Raw genomic sequence first — 14,370 nt, forward strand, 5'->3', positions numbered from 1 at the left:
AATATCAAGCACGCTACCTCTTCTCCAGATAGCTCATGTTAAAAGTTGCTACCAGTTTGAAGAAATCAATTCACACATAATGTCATATCTATAATTTCATCATGGCAATTTTCATGAGGAAACGAATTCAGATAAAATCGAGAATCGCTGAAAGGGAAAAATGATGAACATGTCTATTGGCGTTTTGTCATATTTTGTAAATTGTGTAAAAATTCCGTGTTTTGAACAAGCAATCGTTTAGTTACAAAGTATGTTGTTGTTTGTTTAAAGTAGGAACAGGAGAGCAAAAAGGAGTCATTTGAACCAGACCCCGTTTGACAAGAAACTTCAGCTTTTTTCCCAAAGACTGTATGAAAAGAGAGAGGAAATGGATATTCAACGTATGAAATATAAATATAAAATATGTTTGAAATTAAAGCAATGGAAACCTTGAAAGATAATACTAACGAACTTCAAACTATGAAAAACATATTTTCGTGGTGGAAAACTCCAAGTCATTTTCGAATTATGAACTTGATATTTTTCTTTATTATGAAGTGGAGATATGGGACGATACGATCCCTCAGCAAGAAAATTTTAAGTAAGCTACCTCCAACTTTTTCAATTATCATAATTACTAATTAGGGTCCGGAAGTTGATGAAAAATCAACTTTTTTGTTACCCTTAAAAACAATGCTAAACCTGATATCATGTCCGTTTCCCTTCAGTTAGAGCCGGAAAATACTTTCTATTTTACATATTTTTTTTGTATTATTCGGCCTTTTTGGCTTTTAGTTTATTTGTCAGTATTTTTAACAGTTTTTGTTGCATTTTTACTTATTTTTTAGGTTTATTTTTCTCTTCCCCTGTTGTTTCGTGAATTTTAAATGAATTTACCAGTAAAATTTACATATTTAGATTTCTTGACATGGTCCTTTTAGCAAATTCACCATGAATCGAAAATACAGTCAATGGAGAAGCATAATATTATTCTTAACTGAAATGTTTGGCAATGGATTAAAATACTTTGTGTGAAGATCTACTTTGAGGTTCTTTTACTGGACACTATTATCTGTAGTTTTTGTATTGATCTGTATTATCTTTAATCTGTAGTTTTAAAGTAAAATTAGTCCCAATATTAAATGCAATTAGACTCTGGTATACGCGAAGCAGAACTGTATTTTCGGATGCTGGCGGACTACAGTATCTCTGAAAGGAGACGAATTGGTTGATTTGGTGTTTTAAGTGAACTTTATGCATAGTAAGGCTAATCGGGACTGCACCTACAGTTTAAAGTGGGATCCGAACCGAAGTGCATAAAATAACGTGAACCGTGTGGTGTAGGGTGATCGTTTGCTTATGGAATGGAAGGTCATGGGTTCAGACCTACTTCTTTGCAAAATCTTTTTCGGGAAGTAAACGGCTTTGGACGAGAATGCTTATCTACGTTTCTTGGATATTTCCGTTGATATTTATGCGATTTATGTCCAGCATTTGCGGATGCAGAAAGTTGACATGTAAGTTCTTAATATGTGTTAACTTATAACAGCTGAATGAAAGGAAAAGTATTTCCTAAAATCCTGCCAATCACTGAAAGATTAAAAACATTAGTAGAAGCATTACTTGAGGCATGCACAGTGGCGACGATTATGGAGTGTGGAGGGGCAGATGACCCAGCACTATGCTAAACATTATCTACCAAGGGAAAGAAACTGTCCTTGCCCTTCCCCCTCCCCCTCCTTACCCCATCAGTTTTAAAACCCAATCGCCGCCACTGAACATGCATCGCATAAATATTTACAGTAATATCATATAATATTATATTCCGTTATTAGAACACTTCGTACTCGGTAAATAAAATGGAAAAAATAATAAGGAAAGGGTGGGATTTGAACCTACGATATTTCGATCTTGACGAAAACAGTAAAAAAACGAAAGTGCTGTCATCTAACCAACTACTCCAGGAGATTGCTAACAGAAAGCTCAGTAAAACACGTTAATCTCAGTTGAAGCAACATTGTGTCGGAGTTTCGAACCATTTTTCGCCAAGAACCAAGGAAAAGACACTTTGCAGAATCGTTTGGTGTTGTGCAAGGTATCTTTACTAAACATTTCGCATAAAATAATCATAATTTTGCCTTCTGGCATTCAAATGTGACCGCAATTATTTCCAGGTGGATGAGAACCTGTTCAGTGTTTCACAATGCACATACATTTTCCTATTTTCAAATTCAGAACGAAGAATCTTGAGATATTTTCAACATTCGTATTTCTACTTAACATTTTTTTGTCTACTCATATATTTTATAACTTCTTTAGGGTATCTTTACTTTATGGAATGGGAAAGAATGAAAAAAAATCACGAGCGTTTTCATTCAGGAAAAAGAAATGTTGCAAAGTTGGCTACTCTTAGTTGGCTCTGAAGCGCTATGCTGCCAAATTTACGAATTCCGGACTTTGAAATTTTTCAGGGCGGTCAACTAAGATGTTGCGAAGTGTACAAGAAAGTAACTTTTACCCCAAATACTGTACCTTCCCATTTTTTGTTATCGACTTATATACTAGTGTAGTACCTTCTTGAAACTAAATCAGGGTGATCTGAATCTCTGATAAATAACTGGAAGAAGAATCTGGAAATATTTTCTCAATTCAGCGCAGCGGCACAGCCAGGATTTTTTTTTTTGGAGGAGAGGGAATCTTCCCGCTGCCAAATATTTTGTTCGTGATCCTTTGTTTTTTTTGCTTGAGATATATTTTAATGAGGTTACATGTAATACACAGATATTAAAACTCTCCTCTTTTGGACTTTCAAGTGGATGATGCGCCTTGTAATGATGCGATCCTTACTTGATCCTTTTCATTTTATATGTTTATTAATTAATTAATTTGGGTCGGTCGGTTTTTAGTTTCATGGGTTTTGGTAATGTTAGTGTGCAACTCTTGGGTATGGCTATGTATTCCTATACATTTGAATTCTTAACCGTTGGGGTAGGTAGGTGTGTCGCTGGACAGCCGACCAGCGTAAAGTTTCCAATAACGGATTAAGTCATTAGCGGGGCCTATAAATAGGAAGGGAAGGGAGCAGTGGGTCTCAGATGTTTGGCGGAGTTCTGCGATGTAAGAGGAACTCTAAGGGGAGCGGCTGGGCGAGCTTTCTTTCCTTACTACGTGAACCGACGGGAACTTTCTTTCTTTCTTTTAATACACACAGAAGAGATATTGATACGTTTGCAAACATTTATTTGCTATTTATTTATTTTACCCTGATTTCAACTAATTTCCTAAGAGGAAAATATCCAAAAAATCCAATTTTTACCATTTTTATAGTGTAAAAAATAATTATGTTTTTTTATTAAAAGCTCAATTTCATATTTCTATAGAGCAAAATTTACTTTTTGAGCCAAAATCGGCAAGCATTTATAATCACATATTTTTTACATTTCTATAAGGGAAAATTGACTTCTTGAGCCTAAATCACTATTTTTCAAGCAAGCATTAATAATTATCACATTTTTAAAAAGAAAATAGATGTGTACAGTACTTGCTGTACAGTACAGTGCAGTGAATGTGTGTGTATCTACATTTTCAATTGTAGATACTGATAAAAAGTTATTACCAGTGGCAGTATATAATTATTTCTTCCAAATATATATATTCGGAAATCATGTACGTCTGAAAAAATGTACATGTTTGTAATTTTTTAAAGAAAAGCAAAAAGCTACATTTATAAAAATATATATTCACCTCAAAGTGTATAATGTTAATAACATATAAAATTTATAATTAATTTTCTTTATTGAGTATAAATTATTTTAACATTTTTGAAAAAAGAATATATGAACCGAAACATTTTTTTAAAAAATAAAAATTAAATATATAAAACCAAAAATATTTTTAAAATGTTTTTAAAAATATATAAAACTTAACTTTTTTAAAACAAATATATATATAATTATATACAAATTATATAAAAATGATAAAATAAATAAATAAAATAAATAAATAAAATAAACCAAAAACAAGAAATTTTGTGTACGAAAATATATACCACAACAGACATAAATAACGAAGATACAGATATTCCAAATTTTCTAGCAAAATTAGAGTCAAAAATTATAAATGCAATTCAAAATAAACTTCAAATAAATTCTCTCAAAGTATATTTTATTTTATTATCAAATTATAGAAATTCTAAAAATGAAGAAAAAGAATGTACACATCGTACCAATGTATTATTTCAATATTGTAATGATATTCATTCTTTGCAAGATATTTATAAAAATATTTGTAAAGAACTTTTCTCAAAACACCAAGAATTCCAAGATAGAGGATCTGGATAGACACTTTGTAATACAAACCATGAACTTAAATTTAAAATAGCAAAATATTACCCCCTTGGGGGTGGATCAAAAACAAAAATGCTGTAATAAATATTCAAAATAAAGATAATAAATGTTTTCTCTGGTGCATCATAGCCTATTTTCATCCAGCATCTAACAATAAATATCATATCTCTAATTACAATTATCCTGAATATATAGAAGAGTTTAAAAAACCTATGTCAGGCATAAAATATGCAGTAGATATCTCAGATATTAGTAAATTTGAAAAACAATATGAAGAATACTACAATCGACCAATAGCTGTGCAAGTTTATGGTATTGATAAAAATGATAAAATTTATCCACTGCGTCACTATCCAGCAGCAGATGGTACACGTGTTATACATTTATTATATGTTACAAACAGAAACAAGAAACAATATTGTCTCATGCAGGATCTAGGACGATTGGTACATAGTCAAATAACATCATATCATGGTAAAATAACAATATGTGATCGATGCTTGTCAAAATCTGATGGAAGAGGTGGGAAAACATGATGTTTCATCCAAAAGTGTAAAATTTAGTAATTTCAAATCATTGCTAAAAAATCATTGCTAGAAAAAGATATTTTTAAATTAATAATTAATGCAATATATGGAAAATGTACAGAGAACAAAACAAATCGAGTAAGGTGTCATTTGGTATGCGATCCAAAAAAACTTAGGAAACATATTGCTGATCCAACATACAAAGGTTTTACAAGAATTGCAGATGAACTGACTCTTATTGAAAGAGCCAATAACAAAATAAAATGTGATGCACCAAGAGCTGTGGGTGTTGCAGTTCTAGAATTAGCTAAATTGGAGATGTATAAATTTCATTATGATATTATGAAACCTATATACAAAGATAAAATTGAAATACATAAATGCATACATGGATACTGATAGTTTTGTGTATGTGATAGAAACACCCGATTTGTACAGTGATTTGCTAGATATGAAAGAACATTTTGACTTTAGTAATTATCCAGAAAATAATCTATTACACAGTCTTGAATATAAGACGATCCCTGGGAAAATGAAAGATGAGGCATCAGGGTCTATAATAACAGAATTTGCTGGTCTAAGACCAAACATGTATTGCCTAAATATTGATAGCAAAGAAGAAATTAAAAGAGCCAAGGGTGTAAGTCGACCATGTACAAGAGAACTTACAATGGAAGATTTTAAAGAATGTTTATTTGAAAAGAAAACAAAAAATACATCTTCATATCATCTCACCAGCAAATTGGATGGTCTGCATACTACATTTAAAAATAAAAAAGCTCTTGATGGCGATGATAATAAATTACAAATATTAGATTGCAATGTCCATACTAAAGATTATGGATATTATAATACAAGAAAACATTGTGATAAATGTAAGTGGAGCTTGAACAAAAGAACTTACAATGAAATATTTAAAAACATATTTATTTAACTAGCAAATAAGCTGGTGTCTATACTACAAAAATAAAGTAGCTTTTGATAGTAATAATAATAAATTGCAAATATTAGATCACAATTTCCATACTAAAGAATATGGACACTATAATACAAGTAAACATTGTAATAAATTTTGTATAACATTTTTCTTATTTATTGTAATATTTATTTGAGTTAGGAGGTGGTAGAGTAGCCCTAAGGCTAAGTTTTTTGCTCTAAAATAAAAATAAATAAAAATATATTGTATCATATTGCATTACATATATTAGTATTAAATAGTATAAAAATTAAAATTGTTCTATCACTCTTTCATTCTTTACATCATATATGTATGATTTCTCTAGAATTAAAATTGCATTGCATAAGGTATTTTCCGGTAGAGTTTCATGAAACTCACATATTAACTTAATGTTTGTTCGATCATTTATAACTACCAATTTTCTTTTCGATGCATTGATTAAAAACATTGGTCTGTGAACTATGAACTCATCTGGATTATAATACATGTCTATGTTACCTTCAGTCACTTTCTTAAAAGCACTAAATGCTTCATATAACTTCAAATAATCTTGTTCTGCAATGTTTAAATTATAATTTTCACGAGGGAACACCTCATTTCTGCCATTCTTCAAATACACATTTTTAATTTTACAATTATCAAACTGGCTGCTATCTTTTTCCTGATTGTCATCTCTCCCCGTCTGAAACAACACAGCTACAAACTCTGGCATGTCGTATTGTAAAGATTGAAACTGATTAGTATTGTCAAATTCAAAAAATTTACCCTACACAGGCTTCTGAATGCATTGATAAGTGTAAAATTGTATTGGAATTTGAGGATTTTTCAAAATGTTGGCTTTGTATTTGAGAGCATAATTTGACTCATATTCAACTATAGGCATTCGCAACTCCATAGACTGGATCACACATTTCGCAGCTTCGGGTAAACTAGCCTCATTAGCAGTTCCATCTGCATTTAAAGTTTTTTATCTCATGATGGCATAATGATCATTGGGTGCTCTGCGAAATATGACACTCAATCCACCTTTCCACATAATTTCTTTATAATCAGAGAAAAATCCAAATAGCAAACTCATGGGGAACAGTACTGTATGACTCTTGCTTGAATTTTTCTTCCAGCTTCGAACCCACAAAATTTATAATATACAGTCTCCGATTTGGATAGTTTCAATGTCCCCACTGTAGTGGATGTAATTCCAGGGCAATCAATCCTGGCTATGACTGTACCATGCTTACTAATTTCAATTTGGGAGAATAAGAATGGAACAAAATTATCTATAATTTTTAAATTAGCAGTAGATGGATATTCTTCACCATTACTTTGTTTTACAATATCAAATTTTATATACAGATCTGATTTATGTGGATGAATGAACCCGTCCCCCACCGTGATGTATCTGTATCTGTATCTCTTTGTTGGGCTGATTCAAATTTCCAAATGTCCTCCTGTTTGGAGGGAAGGACTGTAATTCATAACTCTCGATATTTTTCATCTTGGTATTTATTTATATATTTTAAATATTAATTTCTATTATTGCAGTGCTATTAGCACCAGCAAAATCGATGATTTCATATTTCTCATTCGTAATTGTTATCTCTATGTAATTAACTTTATCAATAGAAACAGGGAAATAGATGGTGGGATTGGGGAATAGAAGATGGGTTCCATAAATCTGAATTTGGTTTAAATGTAGCAATGATACCTGTTTCTTTGTGACTGCCAATCGAATTTTCTTCTGCTTTGATAATCATACCTTTGGCAATGTTGCAGTGAATATTCAATGTTTCTATAGGTAAGAATTTTGCTATAAATTTACCTATGTGCCTAACACCTGCTTCTAATTTGCTATTCTTCTCAAATCCTAGAAGTTCCCCCATGGTAGATATGTCCACTGTTTCATTGGTAGACACAATCTCTACTCTGTGTGTTACAGAATTTTGAGACAGCAATACGGTGTTTGGAAGTTCAGATTGTAAAGTAGATATGTTATACTGTCCGGGAGGAATAAATAATTTTTTCATTACCTACTAATATAGTATTGTTGTAGTTAGTTACATTCGGAATCAGATACATACTGTAGAATGCTCTCAGAGCTATGGATTTTGGAGAGATAATATCATCGTGAAGATATAGTTTCAAGACAGAAGTCTCGCTGGAGAGATTAAAAAATACCATATTTAATATACAATACAGCTTTTTGAAAATCTTTTAATTTGATGTTTGGTATTTTATTTAATATTCTGAGCATCGTAATACAAACATGGCCACATATAATTTGATCGAAATCTTGAATACGATCGTCGTTGTAATAAACCTTAACATGTTTTAAGTAACGAATTAATTCTGTAGGGGGTACCCCTCCGAAAGTATCGAAAATAAAATCATTCTTATTTTGTTTATAATAGCATATCCAGTGAGTATCAATGTTTTCGGACTTATCCAAATTCACCACGCCACATTCTCGTGAGAATGGGGGACTACCTTTAGGGAGAGAATCAGACATGAAAACCCCCCTGAAGTGTTAAATTTTTAATATCTTAAGTAAAGATTCAATGTCTTGGTTCGTGAATGCTTCTTCTTTTTTTAAAATTTTCTGAGTGCTTTGGACTTCACACCACTGCCTATTTTTTTCTCCATGGCAAGATTATGACGCTTCTGCTCTTCAAGTTCTGCCTTATTCTTTTTTGAATCAATTACAGTTTTGGCAATAGCAGCACTACCACCAGCTAAGCTCCCAACTGCCCCCAAAGCTGCCAAAATAGCTGGAATGCTAAATATGAATCCTCCACTATATGTGTTCTTTCTTGTATTTTGCAATCTTTTTAATTGTGGCGTACTGAGTAATAATTTCATTCCATTTCCTTTGGCTATACACTGTCTCTTCTTTTCTTGTTGTTTTTTAGTTAAAATTGAATTTATTTTTAAATTTTTAAGATTGTGATATGGTATTTGGTACACAACTTCTTTTAGTTTATGTTGTTGTTATTATTTATTATTATTATTTTTCAGGATATTTATATTATATATTTATTTATTACAAACCCCACCCTAATTTTTGTTTTGTATTCATAGCAATAGTTCTACCCAATGCTGTTATTCTTTCACTCAAAGAAGCATCTCTGCTAGTTAATCTTCCAAATGCAGTCTCTTCTAATTTTTGATCAGCCACATGACGATCATCAAGATCTTTGTGTGTGTTGTATGCAATGTCATGTTCTTTACAAGCTACATCGAGAGGATAATACCCCTGTCTCCTCCTTTTAACCTTTTTTCAAGTTTTGTCCCCGGACCACAGTATTGGTAACCAGGTACGTGTAATTCGAATGGAAGTTTATTAATAATATCATTCACCAAACCTCGACCCTCTGATATATTCCAGAATTTAGGAGGTAAAGTATTGATTATTTTAATTAAGTATCCTATATCTTTGGTATCGTTTACAATGAAATTAGCTAATTTGTCACTAATCATGTTTACAATACCCATTTTCTCATTATGGAAGTTGTTGTTCCCAGCATTTTCTTCCACTGCTATAACCAGCAATCTATCTTTGAGTTTTCTAACATCGTTTACCCACACAAATTATTTAGGTAGAGTATTGTATTGCTTGATACCACTACCGGTTTTGAGTTGGTTCCAGATGGGTTTGATCAGATTTTTGTATCAGTCTCGATTTCACTCGCTTTTGACTGGCATCATTATTTTGGTACAGAGCATCAGAGAGTGTCAAAATTTGAGAGTAACTTTGATAATCATCTAATGTAAAAATTTTTGGTTGTTTCTTGGTGATGAGCTCCCATAGCCCAACAGAATGTTACTTTAGATTTGCCAATTTTCCATACTACCCCTTCATTTGGTTCGTTAGTTGGATACAATCCAAATACTTCATCTTTTTCGATTTTTCCCGTACTTAGGTAATCCCTTGCCAGGGGACCCAACTCGATTTTCTCTGCTTCTTCTATAGCTGCTTTAGCAGGTGGTTCCTTGAGTATCAGGGGTGTGTGAATGCTGGATAAATGGGGTAGGAGGGAAATCTGCATACTTTTTAGCAGTAAGAGGTACCAATTCATTGATGAGATTTTTATTTTGTTCTGTTACACCCTTAATCTCTTTACCAAGACCACTGATCGCATCGATAATAGGTTGGTCTTGACGTTTGTGTTGTTCGTAAAAACCTCGATTTTCTGATTTCCAACCTTTGAAACGTTTGGACAAGTACTCTCGTAATTTCGAATTATCTTCAATTTTGTGTTTCGTCATATTTATTTTTCTTAATTAATGGTTATTTTATATCGTTTCAACGTTCAAAAAGTCGTTGATTTTATTTCTTAATTTACAATTGTTAGGTTTACGAATCACGTCGATGGTGACAAATCCAAAATCGTCATTGTTCCAACAATATGAACAGAATTTTGAAAATTGGTTGTAATTTAAGTCTCCTCCCATCATCGTATACATGTTTCATATTAGTATGATCTTGACGAAACAAACAGATTAAGTTTGTATTATCTCGTAGTAATTCTTTGGGAATTTTGGAATAAGTTTGAGCTAAATAAAAGCAGTCTATTTCTTTGTGACGACCCTGAGTAAAAAAAATTCTAATTTCATTCTGATTTTCTAGAATAACATCATCAAACACCACAACAGAATTTTTCAAACATTGGTCGAGAAGTTTTATTGTTGATGCAAATGTAGCTATGCCCAGTCCCTCATACAGCTTCATGAATTGTTGGTATTTCGGTTGTTCTAAACTCTTTGAGAATACGTACAAGTGTCTATTTTTCCAATCTAGCCAATTGGGGCAAGCAAGAAATTATCAACCATCAAAGTGTTTTTTTCAACAAACGGATGGGCCTGCAATGAGGCATCTTATGTTATCAGGTAAAAGCTCTCCATTTTTTAATTAGTTTCCACTACATCTGGTAAACGCTGTACCACATTCCATTTTGGTGTCAAAAAATCACCTGGTTTGCTTCTATCCAACTTTTGTCTGGCAGACCTAACCATTTCACATACAATTTATTATTTTTCTTCTTCAATATTTCCTCAATTAGATATGTATCTCGATATTTTGTTTTACTAAGTTCCTCTTCATAGAATCTCTCTTTCAATATTTTGTTATGATTATATTTTATGATATATGTATTTCTATTCCCTGGTAAACTTGAACCACAGTGAATAACTCTGAACTCCAATTTTTGGTGAATCCCTTCTCAAATAAATGTTTATATTTACTGACTCTTATGTGATCTCCTATTATAAACTTTGGTATCTTGGTAGTGTATGTATATTTTTGACAATAAACAGTAGAAATCAATCGCTGCTCATCAGACTTGGTTACCTCAGCAGGTTTCATGTGAATAGTACTATGTACTGTGTTGTTGTAATTATGAACTAGCTAGGATAAAATTTGCACCCACTTATAATTGCCCTGTAGAGTAAATTACCTCCACATTCGATTTTTTAAAGTCCTGTTGAATCGTTCCACTATACTAGCTTTCAGATCACTCTATGTAGAATAATGTTTAATATTATGTTGTTGCATTAACATAGCAAATGTAGAATTGTAAAATTCTTTCCCTCTGTCTGTCTGTAAATATTTTGGTATCCTTCTCTCACTAAATATCGACTTAAAAGCCTCGGTAACACAAGTACCAGTCTTAGATTTTAGGGGAACAGCCCATGCATATTTGCTAAATGTATAAATAACTGTAAGCTTATATTTGTAACCATGATTTATCTTATCCAATTTTTTTTAAAGTCCCTGTAGCCATCTCAATCGGATCAGCCTGAAACAAATCATTCACACCTTTCGTTACCACACTCAGTCGTTTGTAGTTACGACGAGCTGGTCTGTGTAATTCATTAACTATATCTTGTCTTGACATCGGATTCTATAAGACAATATGACATAAAATGCATTATCCTCGGGGTATAATTGTTTCACTTCAAATAATAATTTGTGATTAGCTTGCACAGGGAAAACAGATAATTCTTGATCCTCATGTATTTTATATTTCTTTCCAGATTCGTCCCAATATGCAACAGGTATCTGTAGTGCTCTGTAGACGCCATCTTTTCTCTGTATGTTGAAATTTGGCACTTCCACATGCTTTCCTTTCTTCACATAGCCAAATTGTAAAAATTTAATTTCGCCATCAAGGAAAAATTCATGACACTGACTGTAAGGGTACATTTTGCAAACATTTCCTGCATTAACATAAGTCCAGTGCCCTCGTACATTTGCTATACTCTCAAGTCTAACTATCTCAACAGTGAAAAATTCATGTATTTCAAGATCGTCTAATCTGCTTAATACCGTTTCTTGATATTCGTTTATGGTGCGTACCACTTCATCGTAGCTGGGTTTGATTTTTACATCGACATACAAATGTTTATATTGTTCTTTGAGATCGTGAAGTTGCGAGGTAAAACCTGATAAAGCAAATTCTTGACTTGTTTCGTGGGTACTGATTTGTAGGTTAAAGTTTATCTGCTGTAAATTTTCTACAAGTTTCAATTTGGTACTTTGGCTCGCAAGATAGTGTACCTGACTTCTGATTCCTTCAAACAATGCATAAAGTTCGTTGAGTATTTGGTTGGTAGGCAAAGTAGCGATGGTATCTTGAATTACAGCAATTTCCGCTTGAATATTTTTTATGTCCTCTGACTTCAATATTCTATTTACTGCTCTTTTTACAGATCTTATCTCCTGGGAAGTGGGTAAATTGGATACTGTGTTTTGAAGTGTTGTCAAGACCTCTTTAACTACATCTAACTCTGTAGCACCTGCTACACTGGTTAAGGCATTTTTAAGTTGCTGTATGTCATCTTGCGTAGGGGTAGACTGTTGCAGTGTTTGCAATTTGTTCTGTATTTCGTCTATGAGATAGTGAAAATGAGATAGTTCAGATTCAGTGTTGAGATTCACTAATTTTGTGATCTGTCGTTGAATTACATTTAAAGATTCAGTTATGCTTGGCAACTTAAATTCCAGACTTTCCTGTAAATTCGTCAATTCGTTTCTCATGGTTGTCAAAGTGTCTTCAATATGAACTATGGTACCCTGTATCTTTCCAAAATCTTCGTAAGTTTCGAATTGCAATTTGATACTGGCAACACTGCGAGCGATGGCATTTAATTCGGAAGATGAAGGTAAATTATTAATAAAGTCTTCTAATGTTTGTAGTTTGGATTGAACTTCTGTTATGGCTGCATGTAATTGGTCTGTTTGCAGTTCGGATTTAATATATTCCAGTGAGGGAATTTCAAAAGATAAAAATTGGTCCCGTAATTCAAGAATGCTTGTATTAAGCAGTTCATATTGCTCTTGAGTCTTGATAGTTTCAATTATGGAAAGTAGTTTGGTACGAATAGTATTCGCTTGGTTATTTAGTTCTTGCTTTAGATGTTCCGAAGTGGTTGTTTGAATTTGACGGAATTTCTCAAGATCATTTTTACTTTAGCTAAATTCTCTTTTAAATTTTCAACATTATCGAGAGACGCTAAATTATTATATTTTTGAAGTAGAGACTTGATTTCCCCATCAATTTTCACTATGGGATTAATTAATTCAGACTGTAGATTGGTAATTTCAGCATGTAAGCTTACATTCACAGAATTTTGTAATATTAATAAATCTGATTTAAGTTTCATAAGACGCTCGTCTAATCTGGAAATGTCGCTGGAGTTATCCGGTATTTCCTGCCTTCTTCTGTTTCCAAATATGTCCATTTTTGTTTTGTTTTATTTATTTATATTTTATTTTTATTTTTATTTTTTTGTTTCGGTATTTTATATATTCATGAGAGGATAAATTATTCTTATTTCGATAAAGAGGGGAATTAACTTATCATACTCCCCAAATATTTCAGCATACAGGAAATCACCTGTTTCCACATGATGTTCTGTTGAGAATCATATTATTGTGTTTAATCCTGTACAAATTTTTTCCTACATGATCAACAGCAGCATTTGGAGGAGACATACTTATTTGGATCTTTCCTGTCACAGGAATTTTATTATTATTAAATACATGTAATTGATGGATAATTACCAGACTTCTTAGCTTACGATGATGATCTCTAATAATATCCATATTTACTGGAGTTATTATTTCTGCATGTTGAAAAAGTTTTTTAAAACCAAACACATTCATGGCCATTATTTCTTTTTGGGTATTTTAATATCGAGTTTGGTCTCAAATTAAAACGAATTCAAAAAACCGCACGTTTCTATGTTGATTGGTTCTCAAGATAAAGACTTTTTAATATTTTTTATAATTTGGGGGCATTCAGAGGAGAAGAATCGATAGTGAGGATATCCAATGCTCTCTTCATAGCATGACGGAGCGATAATAATCTTGCATGTTCATATATTTCCTATGCTCGAAGTTATCTTTTGATCTCTTTGTAGTCACACATTTCCGAGTTATGAGTTATCTTTTGCACGTCACACATTTCCGAGGCAAGGCCCCTATTTCCTGTGACGAGTATCGATTAGAATGCGTAAGTTATTCTCTCCAGACTTATTGGCGCGCACATAGAGTTCATTTTCC

The sequence above is a fragment of the Lepisma saccharinum genome, chromosome 1, assembly GCF_977018435.1.
Source record: "Lepisma saccharinum chromosome 1, izLepSacc3.1, whole genome shotgun sequence".
Taxonomy (NCBI): domain Eukaryota; kingdom Metazoa; phylum Arthropoda; class Insecta; order Zygentoma; family Lepismatidae; genus Lepisma; species Lepisma saccharinum.